The sequence below is a fragment of the Pinus tabuliformis genome, chromosome 2_1 (assembly GCF_031772625.1).
Source record: "Pinus tabuliformis cultivar Carrire ecotype Pingquan chromosome 2_1, CPIR1, whole genome shotgun sequence".
NCBI classification, from domain to species: domain Eukaryota; kingdom Viridiplantae; phylum Streptophyta; class Pinopsida; order Pinales; family Pinaceae; genus Pinus; species Pinus tabuliformis.
Window position 1 is genome coordinate 371,996,919 of NC_142299.1, and position 19,631 is coordinate 372,016,549.

Sequence of the window (19,631 nt, forward strand, 5' to 3'; positions counted from 1 at the left end):
AGTCTAAATATCGACCTTCTAATTTAAAAATGCAAAACAGTAAAAACCTCACGAATTTTTTTTTTTAAATTATAATAAAAAACAAGGAAATGTGAAGAAAACGACCACTTCAAAAATTATCAAATTTACTAAATAATTATTTACATTTTATACATTAAAAAATTTAAACCCAAAAAACAGGGCTTTTAAGAAAGGAGTGCGATGCAGAATGCTCACTTTTTAAAATCAGCATGAAAATCACTACCATTCTAAAACGTGATGTACATAAAAAAAACTAAAGTGCCAAAAACTATGCTCTAGAAAAAACATGTGCGTTCTGCATCACCCATTTTCAAAATCAGGTCACTTTTTAGCTATCTCTACGAAACGGGTAACAGTATCAGTTCCCGTTTCATAGTTTACATTGTTCACATTTGGAATGTCTGACGGAGAAAATTATTTTGGCTTTTAATAACTTATTTAGCTCAGTTTTTATCTGATTTTCTAGATTGGGGTGGATCTTTCTCAGTTTCTGTTGGACAGGTTTTTCGTTGTCAATCATAGGAATAGTATGCTGAATTATAGAAGTGTCGTATGTTTTCAGCTCATCGTAATTCCAGGCGAAAACATTTTTGTATTGTCTCAAAAGACAAATATACGCTAGTTTTTCTTCAGGGGCTAGGCCGATGCCTAGGTTAACGTTTTGTGGTTTATCGTCGGTTCCTAGGTTTACTAATTTGTAGTTCAGAGTTGAACTATAGAGCTTCGAATTGGTAGACCTTTTAAACCAACTTTTCAAATCGTATAAGTCTTCCAACTTAACCACCGATTTAGGTATAGCATTATCAGTGCTATCTTGTTGTATTTGTCGATCGTGATGGTCTTCGTCAATTATCTTATTAGAGTATGATCCTTCCGAAGTGAGGAAATTTACAATATCAGGATCGTCGTTGAATACTCTCCAATTTGTAATGTTGTCAGGGATGGACGATCTAAAGATTAATTCTATTGAGAATCTATCTGGACTAAAATCTTCGGAGGGAATAAGTCTAGAGGCTACGTTAGCCAAAAGGTCTGCGCTCGCGTTTTGGAGTCTCGGGATTGACGAAATATTGAATGCTATGAAATGCTCAGTCAGATCTTGTACTAAAGATTGATAGTGTTTCAAATGACCTGATAGGCAATGTATGGTGTTACGTACCTGTTTGACAACAATCTCAGAGTCTCCGAAGACTTGAAGATACTTGATGTTCAACCCGATTGCTTTGTATAGGCCTTGCACCAAGGCCTCGTATTCTCCTTTGTTGTTTGTGCAATTGAATTCGAGTCTGCACGTAAGCATGGTCTTATTTCCTTCTGGACTAATCATAACGCATCTTGCTCCTGCTCCTTCGTTAGATTTAGAGCCATCAAAATATAATTTCCAAAACAAAGATGTATTTACAGGTTTATCTACAAAATTAACACACCTTGAACTATCAGTTTGGGAAAAAATTTCGACTTGGGACAGAACTGAATTTTCTAAGTAAGGTGATGTGTGAGCATTGAAATTACCGAGAAAGGAATCTACCGAGTAATTGCCTATGATACTGCTGTTATACAATACTGCTTCATTTTCTCCCTCTAATTCCGTTACTATGTACTTCTGGTGTAACTCTCGTTCAACTTTTATTTGATTCGGTTTACCGTCGTAGGGTAACCACATGTGTGACCAGTCGGTTGCAAAGTATCCATGGAGTTTCTCAAACCAATCCCTGCTAAGAATTAAGCCATAGAATTCTGGGATATCAGCCACTAGAATGTCAATCACCTGACATACCTTCGGGTTGGATGACAATCTTATGGTTACTTGATTAAGTTCACCAATCACTTCGACTTGCGATCGATCAAGCTGAACTATGCGCACAAGGGATTTTTGTGGTTGAACATTCAACTTGGCACATATTGATTTGGGTAAAATATTCGATGAAGCACCGGAATCTACCAAACAATTGTGCACATTTTTGTTGAAAATTTCATAAGTAAGAAGAAACGGGGGAGTGTGAGATCTTGATCTTCCTCCAATCAAGGCGATGTCATTTGGATCAATTTTATTGATCGCGTTAATTGGAGGTCTTCCCATGTTGTGGGAAGCTTGAGAGAGTACAGTGGTAGGCAAAGGTGCAATAGGCACGGCATGTAATTCTTTCATCATTATCTTCTGTTGATGTTTCAATTTGCTCAATTCATAAAGAGTGATATTAGCCCTAGTCTTTTTCATGTCATCAATAATATTATACTCCATTTCATCCGACACTATGAGTGTTTTTGATGGAGTTGTTGGATCTGCTGGGACTGGGCTAGATTGAGTCACTTTAGCGGTTGTTTTCTTTGTTGCGACTTTATCTTTTGTTGTAGAGCTTGCGCTCTTCTGCTTAGGGGTAGTTTGGGGAGGATCAAGCTGATTTTTGCTTCGTGTGCTAACCGGAAATACTTCTTGATCTTCTTCTTGTGGGAGGATGAAATCCCACATTCCTTGTAATTCCACAACTTCTTCGTCATCAGTCTGCCCTTCAGTGGCACTTTCTTCTTCTTCCTCTTCCTCAGTTTCAGCATTTGAGATGGCATTGGGTGGTTTTGGATCCATTAAAGGACCTCTTTTAAAAGCTCTGAAGGGCTTTTTCGTTGAAGTTTCTGCTACTTGTTTTTTTATGTCAATCATCTCATTAGACATGGTCTTTAATACTTTCTGCAATCCTTCCAAATCGAAAGGGTCTTTCGTTTGTTTCTTCTTGGAATCTTCCTTGAAGGTGACTTTTTTAGACTTGCGTTCCTCTATCGCGGATCTCTTTTCCAGGGCTATTACGCGTTTCTCTACTGCTATCGCCTCTGTCAAGTTCTCAACTAAGGTTGTTTTATTTGCTCTATCTACGAAGATTGCTATGTTTGATGGTAGAGCAGTAATATACCATTCACATCGTACTTCTTCGCTAGGTTGGGAAGCAGTGTGAATTTTGTTGAGAATTTTATTGAACCGTAAATTGAAATCTTTGATAGGCTCTTTAGCTTCGGCTTTAAGATTGGATAGGTCATTTATTAATGTTGCCGTTGATCTGTCATCACCAAACTTGGTAAGGAATTGATTCTGGAAGATATCCCAACTTGTGATAGACCCGGAGGGTAATGAAAAGTACCATGACCCGGCTGTCCCTTGCATTGTATAGGGAAAAAGCCGAACAACAGCATCATCATTAGTGACTCCGTTGAGGCTGACAGAAAGCATGACATTGTTAATGTGTTCTTCCGCTAGCATGCTTGCTTCTGGATTGAATTTGGGCAGCCATTTCTCAGGATGGGCCGGTATTTGACTCAAGGGTGGAGGCATTAAAACTGCCCCAGGATTGTTCCATGGAGACTGGGCCATCGTTGAGCTGCTAGTAAATGAAAGTGCAGAAGATGATCCCTGTGGCTGGGAAGATGAGGATACTATGATCGTAGATGATTGAAGAGGGGTTGTGGGAGTTCCGGTAGACGGATGGATGATGGTTTGGAATGGAGGTGTGGGTGGTTGACTTCGCTGTGAGGTAGTTGAAATGGGCGGTGTAGACGAAAGAGTCTCACTGTCAGACTCTTGTGGTGATTTCCTCGCTCGTTTCTTGGTGGGAAGAGGTAATTCGGTTGGCTGGATGCCAAATTTTTCACTCTTTGATCTGGTTAGGGGATGAGCAGGATTGTACTGCGAAGTCACACTGCTTTGAGATTTATCAGACTCCTGAGGAGAAATGGAAAATCCTTGAAGTTTATGAATCAGAGTTTCGACTCCAGGAGGTTCTAAGGTAAATTGGTCTAAAATATCAGGGTGTGTAGCAACGATTGATACTCGAGCGACTTCTGAATTTGGATTTAAATATACTGGACAAGTCGGGGGAGATGATGAGGGGCGATTTACTCTCAGAATGGTATTTAGATTTTGATTTAGGTGCCATTCATAGTTCAGGCCCTCCTTCTAGCGCCAAATATGTTGAAGCCCCGAAAATTGGGTCGACAACAAGGGGGATACCCGCCTGGTCCGGATCTTGGTTGGCAGCTCCTTATCCGTTTGGTATAGCGGGTCCGACTGGGGATAATGGGACCAGTTTCCCAATCTAAGGGTGTGTGTGTGTGCAGAGTTGGATGATGCTGATCTAAGAGTTCTAAGCTATTCTAATCTAACTTTAGGCTATCGTAATCTAATGAAAACAGCACATCTAATCTATGCTAACCCGGGATGTAATTCTTCTATTATGCGATCTAAAGAGATTTCAGATAATAACTGGTAATAAAGATCATTCAGCTATCATAAGAATGGAAATCAATTAAGATGAACCACTTTGCATAAAAAGTTAGGAAAAACAGTTGTGAACAGCATATCGCATAATAAGTTATTCATATATCAGACATAAATAAATGGCTCCACCGTACAAAAGTGCCAAATGGTAACTCACACATTCATGCAATAACATATAAACAACTAAAACTATATATCACTTTAAGAATATAAGCAGAAATGGCCAAGAGATAAAAGTACCATTTATGACTAGTTCCACTCATAAGCTTCAAGCAACAATGGTTTATCTCTCCTTGTTCTAACATCTACTAAGAGTACAAAAGTGCAACATCAGTAGCAGATATCAAATACAAATATCAATAAACCTTGATCCATCCATTCATCAAAACCCCCTCCGAGGGTACAAAAGTGCATGTTGAGGACAAGTTTTTGACAAATTTCTGGACCCTTCTCCAAATGCATGAGAAGGGTTTAAATACTGCTAACTAAAATAACTTAATTACATAAATTTCGGATACGGTTTAAATGACCGCCCTTTTTCTTAAGAAAAACTATTTCTAAAAATTGAATCTAATTCCCAACTATTTCTGTATTTGCTCCTTAACGTTGTGAACACTCAACATTTGTCTGGGAAGAGTCGGCTGGTTGCCTTTCTGCTTTTGTTTGAGCTACGCAAATAGAAATGGCAAGCGCTGGCACCACTTTCTAGTAAACTAGAAGATATTTTTGAGAATCATCTTCTGGATGGGCGAATTTACTGCGTGTATACTTGGTCACAACCCAAATTTCCCTCAAATCGCTTCTGCTTTTGCTATTTCGGTTTCCGGACTTGCGAATGACTAAGCAAGTTAGGGACTTTGCTTTCTGAATAATTTTCTTAGAGATGCGCGATTAACGCTAGGCGCTAATCGCGCATCGAAAACTGCCTCTGTTCTTTGATCCAGGCTTTTCTGGTGCGTTTTCCGCCTTTAGCGCCTTTTTCTTCACTGGGTACGAGCTTCAGGATTTTTGTAAACATGCTGCTTTTGTAAGCTTTTGACTCTGAGTGTTGAATGGCCTATTGATATCAGCATCTGTTCAGTGATACTCTCGAATCTTCATTTCTCATGCACGCATTATTCGTTTATGAGGGCATTTCTTCTCCGTTCTCCGAGTATTGACGCTTTCTCCTTTTTCCTTAGATGTTTCCTGCACATTGCTTCATGTTGTTACCTGTTTTCCATTCCTACAGTTCACGCAAAGGAAAAGAGTAATGATAATAAATATTGACGCGAAAGCTCTAAGCTCTAGAAATGTATGAAATTATGACACCCATAACGAACTGACTCTTCGAAAAACACAAAACTGTCCTTTTTGAATACTTTGGCGTACATTCATTAATTTCTTTTAAGGCGCGCGCCCAATTTTTGGTTTACGGACAGCGTTCCTTGCATACTGCGCCGAGGAAAATTTGCGATGGGTGATTTCTGCGACTCGCATCGCAGCATCGCGGATCGCATTATCAAGATGTGTCATCGCAGAGCTTCATGATCAGCTCATCGCAGATCGCAGATCGCAGCATCGCAGATCACATTTATTGCAGATCGCAGATCGCTTTTAGTCATTCAATCATTGTGTGCTGCTTATGCGACGTTGCGATATGCGACGTCGCACATCGGCCGTCGGAGATTTCTTAAGATTTTCATTTAAGAGCGCTTCATAATGTATGCGATGCGATGAATTTCGTGTCACTTCTTTGCAGTTTTGATTATGCTTATAAAGAAATGTTTTATTCTCTTCTCGCGATGCGATATATTTTTAAGGAGTATAATACAAAAAGTTTTATAAAATGTTTTTTGGATTTTTTACTAAGGGTCCCCACTTGCTTAGTGTTATTGCTAATACTAAACAAAGAGGGGGGTTGTTGGTGGCCACAACAGAATCCCACGGCTACACTCTAAAAGTTACGATATTTAGGACTTCCGATATATATTATTCTAAGATTAGATGGTTATAAGTGTAGGCGAGAAGATATACCAGGGGTTTGATATCGGAATTTTGGAATATCGGGGATTTTAAAGAGTGCCATATGATATGACATTAAGAGAATTTTGAGGTCTAAAATGGGCCTCCTAAGGAAATTATAAAATAATAGTGGAAATAATAAAATAAGGTTAGATTACATCATCAACTTTTGGAGGGAAAAAAGAAAAAACTAGTTTTTTTCAACTCATATTTCCAACTTATCTCCCTATGGGTTTCCTCAAATTCTAAGCAAAAATACTCATTGGATGCAAAATTTCATTCCTCGTCCAAGGAATATTCATATTGCATACTTTCGATGGACCCTACTACACGAAAAATGAGAAATACATGAAAAATGTGATTGCAATCACGGTTTTTCCTGTATTTCTCATTTTTCATGTAGCAGGGTCCATTGAAAATATGCAACATGGGTACTCCTTGGATGAGGAATTAAATTTTGCATCCAACAAGTACTCCTGCTAAAAATTTGAGTAAAACCTTAGGGAGATAAGTTGAAAATACGAGTTGAAAAAGTAGTTTTATTATTTTATTATTTTAAATATTCATTTTACTTTTTTACTCCAAAAATGGTGAATCATTCCCCATGGTTGACATCATCATCTTGAATCCTATTGGTTCTTATAAATTTTATTTTGGTTGCACATTTTTCTTAGGAGGCCCATTTTAGACCTCAAAATTCCCCTAATGAAAGTCCTGATATGACCAGAGATAGGAATACTGGAGGGTTGAGATATCAGAGGGGAGGAGTATCAAAGATATCAGGTATCGAGAGTGTGAGACATCAAAATTTTATGATATCGAGAGTTTGGTAATAGCAAAATAATTTGGTATCGGGGATATTGGGTATTGGAGGTTTGTGGCATCATAGTTTTTGAGATGGCGCTTGGTTGAAAGTTACGATATTTGGGAGCTTTGTTATGCCATGTGGCAATGTTGTGGGACTGGTGTTACTTTGAAGTATTAAATATAAAGGAAGTGCCCACTTTATGCTTTAGATATCGTGGAAATTTGATCAGGGATTGTTTTATCATAACTTTCCTATAAGGAATGTTATGATATTTGAATGATCTGATATAACTAATCCAATAATGCATTATTTTAAAAAATGAAAGGCCTATTGGGTTTTAATAATATTTTCATGGTTTGAATCCTCTGATATATAATTCTGATATATGAAACCTTTATTAAATAGGGTTATTTACAAAATCTTAAAAATAGTCTTATCTTTATTAGGACTAAAGAATTTTATTAAAGTTCAAAAGGGTCCCCATTATTTATTATATAGCTAAAATAAATTTAAATGGGGGGTTGTTGAGTACTAAAACATCAATCCATACCTCATGTGGATACTTATCCTCCAACGATGATGAAAGTGATCTGTTAACCAAGTAACATGTAGTCTCCACTGCCTCTACCCAAAATTCATGTCCTAACCTGGCACCACTGAGCATGCTTCTTTCCTTTTCCATCAACATCCTGTTGATTCTTTCTACAACTCCATTTTGTTGATGTGTGTATGTAGTATTCTTCCATGCTATACCACACTTCTTACAAAAATCTTCAAATTACTTATTGCAGAACTCTCCACCATTATTTGTCCTCAACACCTTTATCTTATTCTTTGTCTGGTTTTCCACCAGAGCCTTAAATTTTTTAAACCTGTCAAAGACCTCAGATATCTTCCTGAGAAAATATATCCATGTATTCCTTGAGAAGTCATCTATAAATGATACATAGTACATAGACTTAGCCAGTGATGGAACTGACACAGGTCCAAACACATCACTGTGCACAAGCTCTAATATTCCTTTCGCCCTCTTAGCACCAGAGGGGAAACTCACCTGACTTTACTTCCCATATACACAGTGTTCGTAGAAATCGAAATACATAGAGAAATTAGACATACATTCTAACATAAAATTACCATGAAGTATTCGAAGGACCTTCTCTCCAATATGTCCAAGCCTTTAATGCCATAGCATGGTATTTTCTCCAGAGACCACAAGGTTTTCTGCTCCACTTTCAAGAACCACAAAATTTTTGCACCCATCAATAATAGTGCTACCCATAAGCTTGTACATATTTCTAATCTGAACTCCTCACATCAATATTAGTGCTCTGCGAACCATCTTGCAAGTATATTTCTCGAAAACTATATTTACACCTGCATCATCCAACTTACTTACAGAAATCAGATTTCTGGCCAATGCAGGAATATGTCGAACACTCGAAAGTGTTCTAATCCTTCCACCTTATAACTTCAGCTTGAATTTTCCATGTCCAATGATTCTAGCCTTCCTGTCATCCCCTAAGAAGACATCACCACCATCACATTTATCATCCTCGTAGAACCACTCCCTATGGGGAGAGAAGTGAAAGGATGCACCTAAGTCAATCAACCATGCCTCATGATCTACATGTGTCCTTGAAGAAGAAGCCAAGTACACATCCCCAGCTTCATCTGAGGTGGTTTTTGCCTCTGCAGAAGGAGCATCATCAAATCCCTTTCCTTTCTCAGGAGCTTTAGATCTACAATCATTTTTTAAGTTCCCTTCCTTTCCGCATTTCCAGCACACCTTTATAGGTTTTCCTGGAGATTTAGATCTCCCTCTAGATTTAGATCTCCCACTCAAGGGCTTATTTTTGTTTTTGTTATGGGATCGTCCTCGTACAGACAATGCATCTCCATTCTGGCCCTCCATATTTTTCTGTCTCATTTCCTCTTACAGCAAGGATGAGACTATTTCATCAAACTTCAAGGTAGTTGTATTGCTACCTATTGCAACAACCAGACTATCCCACGAATCTGTTAGAGACACAAACAAACCAATGCACTTATATTCATATGAAATTTTAATATCAACATATAACAATTGACTTACCACAACATTAAATTCATTCAGATGTTTTTTCACCAAGTCTCCATCCTTCATCCTCAAGTTATACAACTTTTTTCGTAGGAACAATTTGTTCACCAGAGACTCAGATTGGTACAAAGTCCCTAACTTGTCCCATAAAGCCTTCATCGTAGCTTCCCTTGATACATTCAACAATACTGAATCTAATATCCACAACTGTATTGTGCTCTTTGATTTCCGATCCAACTTCCCCCAATCTTCATCTGACATTGTCATTGGTTTATTACCCTGATCTACCGCGATCTACTGATCTTTATCCACCAACAGATCTTCCATCTTGATTTTCCACAACTCAAAACTCTGACCATTAAATTTCTCAATCTCTATCTTTCCACTGCTCGCCATCTTCTTTCACCAATTGATCCCACAGATCTCCCACTGAATATGGTCTACCACAGGCCTAAGCAAAACCCCTCAACAGCAAAGGCATCCCCTTGAAGCCGAAACAACTCATGAAGTTTTTAACCCTATACATAAACTACCTGCAAATTAATTCTTAAAAACAAAAATAAACAATGGTGAGAGCATAAAACATAAAATAGATATACATAGATATTTTCCCATGGATCCCGAAACTGGGACTGCCACATTGATTTTTCATTTTATTCCTTTCAATGTTACAATACATATATATACATGCTATAACATCCATAAACCTCAATCCATTAACCCTATATTAGAACATAATTGTAGTTCCCTTCACCGGATCTACAATATACCATGGGCAAAAAGCCATCATGCCCAAAACCATGTGCAAAACCCATGCACAAAACCATAGGTAGTTTTTCCCACCTAATATAGGGTCCAAAAAAAAATCACGGAGCAGCGTAGAGGGGGGCTACTTCCCCTCTTAAACCCCCCCAACAGGGGGGTTGTGACCCCCCCACTGTGCTCGGTGCAACGAAGGGGGGGTTGGTTGCCCCCCCTCTAACCCCACGACTTTGCACATGGGCCTAGTCATGGAAATAATATAACACACACCCAACATCTTTGAACCTAAATCTATAGAGCATGCTTTCATTATGGAAATGAAAGTTGAAAGTAAAATTATGGCCACTAAAAAAATAGTCACTAATAACTATAGAGAAAATCTTCTCCCTTTCCTACACTGAAAAGGTTGACTCCTCAACAAATGAATGAATGAAGAGAAAAGGGATTATGTTTCAACTGTGACAACAAGCATAATAAAGGGCATAAATTTAGTGAGAATAAATTATTCTACATAGGTTGTTATGATGAAGAAGATGAAGAAGTGGAAACTTCACCAAATATAAAGCTAGAAGAAACTACTCCAACAATCTCTTATCATGCATTGGTCGAAAACAATACTCCACAAACCCTCAAAATAGAAGGATATGTCAAAAGGAAAATGATAATAATATTTATTGATTCAGGTAGTACGCATAACTTCATCAATTACAAATTGGGAAAAATTCCTAACTGTTTTGTATATCTAGCACCATAATTTCAAGTGATGATTACAGATGGAAGTACCATAAATTGTTCAAGGAAGTGAAATAAGATTAATCTGAATATGGGGGAGTATTTGTTAATTAGTCTCATGATTACAATCCAAATGAGCGGTGTTGATATTGCACTAGGGGTCTAATGGTTACAATCATTGGGAATAATGGCCCTTAATTTCCAAGGTATTTTCAGAAGATTTTTCTTAGAAGAAAAGGAAATTGAGCTTAGAAGTATCCATGGGAAACCCAATAAAGTGATAACCTCTAACAGCATGAAAAAATTGCTAAAAAAAAGGACACCAAGGTGTAGTTGCAAAAGTGTGTTCATTAGATGTTCAAAATACTATATCATCTACTCTAATGGATGTTAAAAAATTTATCAAAAACCATGCTAAGTTATTTGGAGAAATACCCAAGGATGTTCCACCTATCTTTGATCATGATCATGTTATTCATTTAAATCCTACAAGTGTACCACCTGACATTAGGCCTTATAGATAACTACATGCACAAAAGAGTGATATTGAGTGTATGGTTCAAGAAATGTTAGAGGTGAGCATCATTCAGCCTAGTCAAAGTGCTCTCTATTCACTAATGGTGATGATTATAAAAAAGGATGGTTCATGGCATATGTGTCCAGACTATAGAAAACTCAACAAAATGACAATCAAAGATAAGTTTCCTATTTGTTTCATTGATGAATTACTATATGAATTATATGGAGCTTCTTTACTAAGTTGGACCTTTGTTTTGGATATCATCAAATCATAATGAGCCAATATGATATTCCTAAAGTATCCTTTAGAACACATTAAGGTCATTATGGGTTTTCAGTTATGCCATTTGGACTTACAAATGCACCTTCAACATTTTAAAGCTTGATGAATTATATTTTCAAACCCACCATTAGAAAATTTGTGCTAGTATTTTTTGATGGCATACTAATTTACAACAAACCTTGGGAAGAGTAGGTACAACATGTTGACAAGGACTTGACACTATTGGAAGAGCAAAAACTATATGCAAATCCTTCCAAGTGTGTCTTTGGGGTACAAGAAGTGAAATATTTGCGTTATATTGTATCAAACTATGGTGTCAACGTGGATCCTAATAAAATCAAAGCTATGAGGGAATGGCCAATCCCAAATACCTTGAAGAAAATCATAGGATTCTTACAATTCACTGAATATTACCACAAATTTGTTAAGAATTATGGTCAAATAGCCACACCTCTAACAAATTTATAGAATAAGGAAGCATTTTCTTGGACTAAAGAAGAAATCAAAGTGTTTGAAGAATTTAAAGAGGCTATGTGTATGAGTCTCATCTTATCAACACCTGACTTCAAAAAATATTTATTATGGAGTGTAATGCCACATGCCATGGCATTAGCGTTGTTTTGATGCAAAAAGGAAGACCCCTTGCCTTTGAAAGTAGCGAACTTAAAGGAAATAAATTACATAGACCCATCTGTGAAAAGGAAATGTTGGCCATACTACATGCAGTTAAGAAATGGCATCCATACCTAATAGGAAGACTCTTCAATGTAAAAAACCTATCATGATAGTCTTAAGTACTTCTTGGATCAAAGGATATCTTAAGAAGAGGAACAAAATGGGTTACAAATATGTTGGGTTATCAATTTGAAATTACTTACAAGATAGGAAAACAAAATATTTTGGCAGATGCACAATCAAGGGAAGAGGAAGACACAAATGGTTTACCATGTGCTATTTCCATTCCAAAACATGACTAGGTGGAAGAAGCAAGGATAAAATGGAAGCAAGATGAGAAGATATGCAAGATCATTCAACAACTATAGGAGGACCTTGATGCAGTAGCAAAATTTACATGGAAAAATTGTTTGTTATGGTATCAAGATTGCTTATACTTATGTAATAATTCTCAACTCAAAGAGACAGTCCTATCATAATTGTAGACTTCTCCTATAAGAGGACATTCAAGGTCCTTGAAGACATACCATAGGATTAATAAATATTCTTTTTGGGAAGGCCTTATATCATATGTCCAAAAATTTGTGGTGGAGTGTGTGGTATGCCAACAAAATAAAGGAGAGACTATCAAGACCCTAGGGCTCCTTCAACTATTAGCCATACCAAGCTAGCATTGGGAATAATTTTCAGTGGATGTTATTACAAGTTTACCCAAATATGAAGGAAAGAGTGTCATTATGGTAGTGGTAGATCGAATGACAGAATATGCCCACTTTTTCTCTATTTCTCATCCTCTTAATGTAAGTACTGCAGAAGAAGAATTCATGGAAACAATCCAAAAGCTACATGGAATACCAAAGATTATTATAAGTGATAGAGATCCATTTTTCACTAGAAATTTTTGGATTGGATTTTTTTTTGTTGGGGTACTCAGTTGGCTCACAGCTCATCTTATCATCCTCAATATTATGGGGAAATTGAGATTGTGAATAAATTTTTAGAAGGATATCTACATTGCTTTGCATCTTATAAACATAAAAATGGGTCAAATGGTTTCCCTTGGCAGAATGGTGGTACAACACATCCTTCCATACTTCATAACAATTGTCACCATTTATGGCACTTTATGGATATCATGCTCCATCCATCACATCACCCTTGAAAGGGAATATAAAGTCTCAAGCAATAGAGGACCAAATCCAACACAAATAAAAGGTTCTAAAACTATTGAAGGACAACTTCGTTATGGCACAAAATAGGATGAAACAACAAAAAAACCAACATTATAGTGAAAGGGAATTTTTTAAGGGTTATTGTGTATTTGTGAGGCTACAACCATATAAACATTTTTCCCTTAATTAGCAAAAGAAGGACGATAAATTAGCTCCAATGTATTATGGCCCCTATAAGGTGTTGTAGAGGATTGGAAGTATGGCCTATAAATTAGGATTCCCTCCATCTTCATGTGTACATCCAGCCTTCCAAGTTTCTTTCCTAAAGAAGGTCATCGGTGATAAGATCCCAATCCAAACTTTTCTACTAGAGATTAATGAAGAAGGGAAAATTATACTAGAACCAAAAACCATTTTTGAAACAAGGACTAAGAAACTAAGAAATCAAGCAATCACTAAGTACCTCATCAAATGGAAGAACCTACTAGTGGAAGAAACGACATGGGAAGATGAGTGAATCATGCAGAAACACCCATAAATAGTTAAGTGTTGAGGACAATGCTTCTTTGAAAAGGAGGGATATGATAAGCCCTATATAATCCCCATGTTAGCACAAAATCCCTTATTAAACCCTAGATATTGATTGATTTCATTTCTATTTTTATAGTGTTATGTAGGCTAGAACCCCTTAGGGTCCCATTTTATTATAATTGTATTCCTTTGTATCCTTTATATATACTTAAGAAGACCTAGTCTTAGGATCATCAAATATTTTATTGTTCATTATATTCATTGTAAAAGGAGGTTTCCCCCTCAAAGTGGACTGTAATTATTGATTTCTTATCATTTAAGGCACAAATATCATAATAGTCACTCATCTAAAGAGTAACCCATCCTAGAGATGGTCGTCAACTATGTTGTCACCATTGTGCACATAATTTTGGATCAACTACTATTGAAACACCTGCTTGAAGTCTTCATCTTTTAAGCATGTCTCTTTGTTTTCATCATGGAAAAATGGCTCCATGTTCATCAGATTTCCCAAATATATGGTCCTTGATAGTGGTGGCCTTGAAAGCATGTTGACCAACTTGTTTTTGCTTCCCTTCTTTTACTTGATCACTAAAAGAAAATACTATAAAAACCCCATCCACTTGTAATTCTTGGTCTATTATAGGTTGTTTTAGGCCTACAAGCTCTATAGGGGTTGGTGATCTATGTGGATTACTATCTCCTTGCATATTAGATAGTGTTCCAACTTCTTTAAAGCATTAACTAGAGCATATAGTTCATTTTCATAGGTAAGGTAGTTGAGAAATGCCCCATTAAATACTTCAGAATGGTAGAATGCAACCCTTCCTCCCTGCATCAAGACCGCTCCCACAACATATCCACTTGCATATCTCCCCTTTTAAGGGCTACTACAAGTTTAGTAATTCCATAACTTGTGATTGACTAATTATTTAACTCATCAAAGGACCTATATTGACCCTTTCCCCACTGGAAACTCTTGCCATTTAATGTTATGGTATGGAGTGTTATTTTTACTGCTGAAAATGAGGCTATGAATTTCCTCACATATTGTGCTACCCTAACAAAACTCCTAACCTTAGAAGTATTAGTAGGATCTAGCCACTTAATGATGGCCTCCATCTTGGTAGGATCTATCTTCAGGTCTCCTCCACCTATCCCATTTCCAATGTACACTAGAGAATTCTATGCAAACTCACACTTAATGATATTTGTCAAAAGTCATTGCTTCTTTAATATCTCTAGCTCTTGTGTGAAATCCGAGTTGTGTTCCTCAAAGTAAAACTATATACTAGTATATCATTGAAATAGACAATACAAATGAATATATAAAATGGCACAATATATCATTCATTAACCTCATAAATGTAGTTATTGCATTGCATATACCAAATGGCATGGCTAACCACTTATACAAACATTTCATAGCTTTCAAGGTAGTCTTCTAGGTATCTTATTTTCTAACTCAAACTTGGTGATATCCATACTTTAAGTCCATCTTGGTGAAGTATTTGGCTTCCTGCAACTGATCTGGTGAACCATCTATATTAGGCAGGGACCACTTTTTATTGAGCGTAATTTTTTTTAATGTATTTTAATCTATACACATTTGCCAAGTCTCATCCTTCTTTGGCACAATGATGATGGGTGACCCACATGGTGAGGTATTTGGTTGAATGAAACCTTGTTCTAGTAGATATTTCAACTACTTCTTCACCTCACTTGCTTTAATAATAAACTATCTATACAACCCAATGTTTGGCAATGTGGAGTCTGACAATAGCTGGATCTCATGCTCCACTTCCCTATTAGGTGGTATCCCATTAGGATCCTAGAACACATCTTTGTATGCCTATAGAACTCTTCTAGTTGTTATTTCTCTATCTTAGAACACCCATCTAGGGATGAATTTTCTCTCACTAATTCTTCTATAGATTTATTTTCTCTTAAAGATTGTAAAACATACTTCTTCCTAGAATTGATCAGTTTCTTGGCTTGGTTGGCACTTACGAGAAAAATCTTGTGCTTTCCTTATGTGCGTTGATGGTTAAGGATTTTCCATCCCTGATGAGGTGGTAATGGTTGGATCTATGTATGACAATTTCATCTCTCATGTACATATAGGGACTTCCAAACACCACTCTACATACATCAAGGGGAACTACATCTAGTCTACTTCATCACTAAAATCAACACTGATAGAAAATATAATTTTTCACTATTTGGTTACCTTTATTTCCACATCCTTATTTACCCATCTCAATGGATATGGGCTTGGATGATCACAAACTTCCAATCCCAAATTTTTGACCATCTCTATTGCAATGAGATTTGCATGTGATCCTGAATTGAATAAAGAATCGATATTTGTCTTCTTGACTTTTATATTTATGTGGAATATTATGGTATTTTAATTCTTTTCCTCTTTCTGAAGGATACTCATCCATGTTCAAGATACTTTCAACCCATTTGCTCGAATCAATGGCCATGAGGTTCTTCCTCTTTGCATCTTTCTTTATGTTCTTTGGGTTAAGCTCAAGATGTAACTTCCAATACTTCTACTCAGTGTTTTACGACCAGGCAGATTCAACTCGGAAACGGCCGAGTCATACCGAGCCGTTAAAAAAATTTGTGACCAGGCCAGCAAACCGGCTCGGTTGACCGAGTCAACTATGACTCGGCCGAGTCATCCAATGACTCGGCCGAGTCATAGTTGACTCGGTCAACCAGGCCGAGTCCGTATTGACCAGGCCGAGTCAATGAAAGACGGCTGGGCAGCGTAAAAAATAAAATTTATTCACTTTTTTTTGGATTTGTGGTAAAGTTAAAATCAGTTTATGGATTCCAAAGGGTTTAGGTAAATTGTTAAGTGCTTTTGGGGTCCATTTCCCCCTCCCAAACCCTATTTAAGACAGCCAAATGCTCTCATTCACTCACAGCAGTCTTATGCATTTGAGTGAGAGTCTTCTTTGAGAATTAGTGAGCAGTTCTTGAGCTTGTTTTGGAGCAGCAATGAGGAGTCTTGGAGGAGCATTGTAGCTGGAGTGAGGAGCTTCTTGGGCAGCCATTTGGAGCAGCATTGAGGAGCTGATTTTTGGAGCAAGCTTGAGGAGGCAGTTTGTGCCTGGAGGTATTTTTTTCCACCCTTACAAATCTGTTTTTGCTTAGTAAATTTTAGGTGCATATCAAGAAAGCTTAGAGAGTGTTTTTTGTCAAATAAATGAACATTAAATCAATTTTTATTTTTTTTTTCATTTTCAGATTGTTTTCCTAGTCAAAAAATGGCACCTAGAGCAAAAGATCCTGCTTGGGCATATGTTGAAATGGTTGATAGTCAGATGTGTTGCAAGTTTTGCCATAAGAAAATTAAGGAAGGTCCTGGGGGGATTAATAGGCTGAAACAACACTTGGCAGGGATTAAAGGCCAAATTACTGCATGTCCCTCTGATGAAATTAGGGAGATTAGAAAGAATTTGTTGGCCAGCTTCGAAAAATTTAAAGAAGATAAGGCTAGGCAAAAAGAGATACAGGATGAAATTGGGAGGAAGAGGGAGATACAAAGAATGATGGCTACCAACCCCCACTATGATTTTGAGGGTTCTTCCTCTATCCCTCAAACTGATGCATCAAACCCTTTCCGTTATGTTCCTCCCTCTTTTGCTTATGTTCAAGATAAGGGAAAGGGTAGAATGAAGGGTGATGTGTCTATCAAAAGTTATTTCACTCCCTCAGGCTCCTCTCCATCAGATGCACATGGTCCTGAAGTTAGTAAAGGTCTTGCTCAGCCCACTTTAGATGACCATTGGAAGAAAGAATTGAGGGAGATTGCTTATGACTACATAGCTAGATGGTGGTATGATGCTGATATCCCCTTTAATGCTGCTCGTTCACCATATTATGAGCCTATGTTTGAGGCCATACATGCTGCTGGAAAAGGCTTCAAAGGCCCTACTATGCAAGAGCTAAGGGGGTTTCGTTTGCAGAAAGAAATTCAATCCATTAATGAGTATTTGCAAGAGTTCAAGGAATCATGGGCAAGAACAGGGTGTACCATCATGTCAGATGGATGGACTGATCAAAGAAACCGTACCATCATAAACTTTCTTGTCTTCTGCCCACAGGGAACCATGTTTTTAAAATCAGTTGATGCATCTGATAAGGTAAAAGATGGCCACTTGTTGTTTCAGCTATTGGATGAGGTTATTGAGGATGTGGGGGTGGCTAATGTTGTTAAAATCATCACAGACAATGCCTCTAACTATGTTCTTGCTGGTAAACTGTTAGAGGAAAAACACAAGACCATCTTTTGGACCCCATGCGCTGCACATTGCATAGACCTCATGCTTGAGGATATTGGAAAATTAGATTGGGTCAGAAACACTGTAGATAATGCCAAAAGCATAACAAAATTTATCTACAATCATACACTGGTTTTGAGTCTCATGAGGAAACACACTGGAGGCAAGGATATTATTAGGCCTGCCATCACTAGATTTGCTACACATTTTTTGACATTGCAATCTATGCTTTCCCAACATAGAAACTTGCAAAAGATGTTTTCCAGTGATGAATGGAATCAAAGAAATTGGTCTAACAAACCAGAAGGTAGAGAATTGAAAAGGAAAGTCCATGATGAAACTTTTTGGAGAAAGGCAGCAGAGATTGTGAAGCTTGCTGAGCCACTAGTTAAGGTGTTGCGGTTGGTGGATGGGGAAAGGTTGGCTGTGGGCTTCATTTATGAGGCTATGGATCAAGCAAAGGAGCAAATAAAGACAGCATACAAGGATAGAGTGGAAAAGTATGGGCCCATTTGGGCAATCATTGATGAAAGATGGAACAATCAACTCCATCGCCCTATACATGCAGCTGGGTATTTTTTGAACCCACGGTATCATTATAAAGCTAAGGAGTCAGGAGCTTTGAGGGGGGAGGTCAGAGATGGACTGGTTGATTGCATTGAGCGCATGATCCCATCGGAGTCTGATCAGCTGCAGATACATCAACAGGTCACATCCTTCAGTAATGCAACAGGTACCTTTGGGAAGAACCTAGCAAAGATTGCAAGAGAAGCAGATGAGCCAGGTAAACAAAAATTTCAATTTTCAATTTCTTAATGGTTTTACAGTTTTATTTTTTTTATTAAAGACTAAAGTTTGTTAAATCATTTATAATTTGAAAGTTAGATATAATTTTTAATTTTGTTGAGCTTCAGCCTTCATCTAACTCATAATTCATTACACTCCTATGTTTTTTGCAGCACAATGGTGGGAGGCCTTTGGTGGCCAGTGCCCTGAATTGCAAAGGTTTGCAATTCGTATTTTGAGTCAAACTTGCAGTGCATCTGGGTGTGAGCGCAATTGGTCTGTCTTTGAGAGGATTCACACAAAGAAGAGAAACCGTTTGGAGCAAAAACGGTTAAATGATCTAGTTTTTGTCCAATACAACCTTCGGCTCAGACGGAACCAATTGTTGAACAAAAGACCTGATTCAGATCCCATTGTGTTGGAAGACATTGATCCAACATCAGATTGGGTAGTGGAGAGTCGTCTACCATAGTTTGATCCTGATGAGGATCTTGATGAACTTGATGTTGGACATCCACTGCAGCATGTTCAGTTGAATGCAGATCCCAATCCACCAGCCTCAGTCTCACAGCCAGCTAGTAGGACTCCAGTTGTAGGTGCTTCCTCTGCTCAGCCACGACAGAAGCGCAGCCGCATTTCTACTCTATCTCAGCTTGCATCTGCTGCACAGCCTAGTGGTACTGGCACCACTTCTAC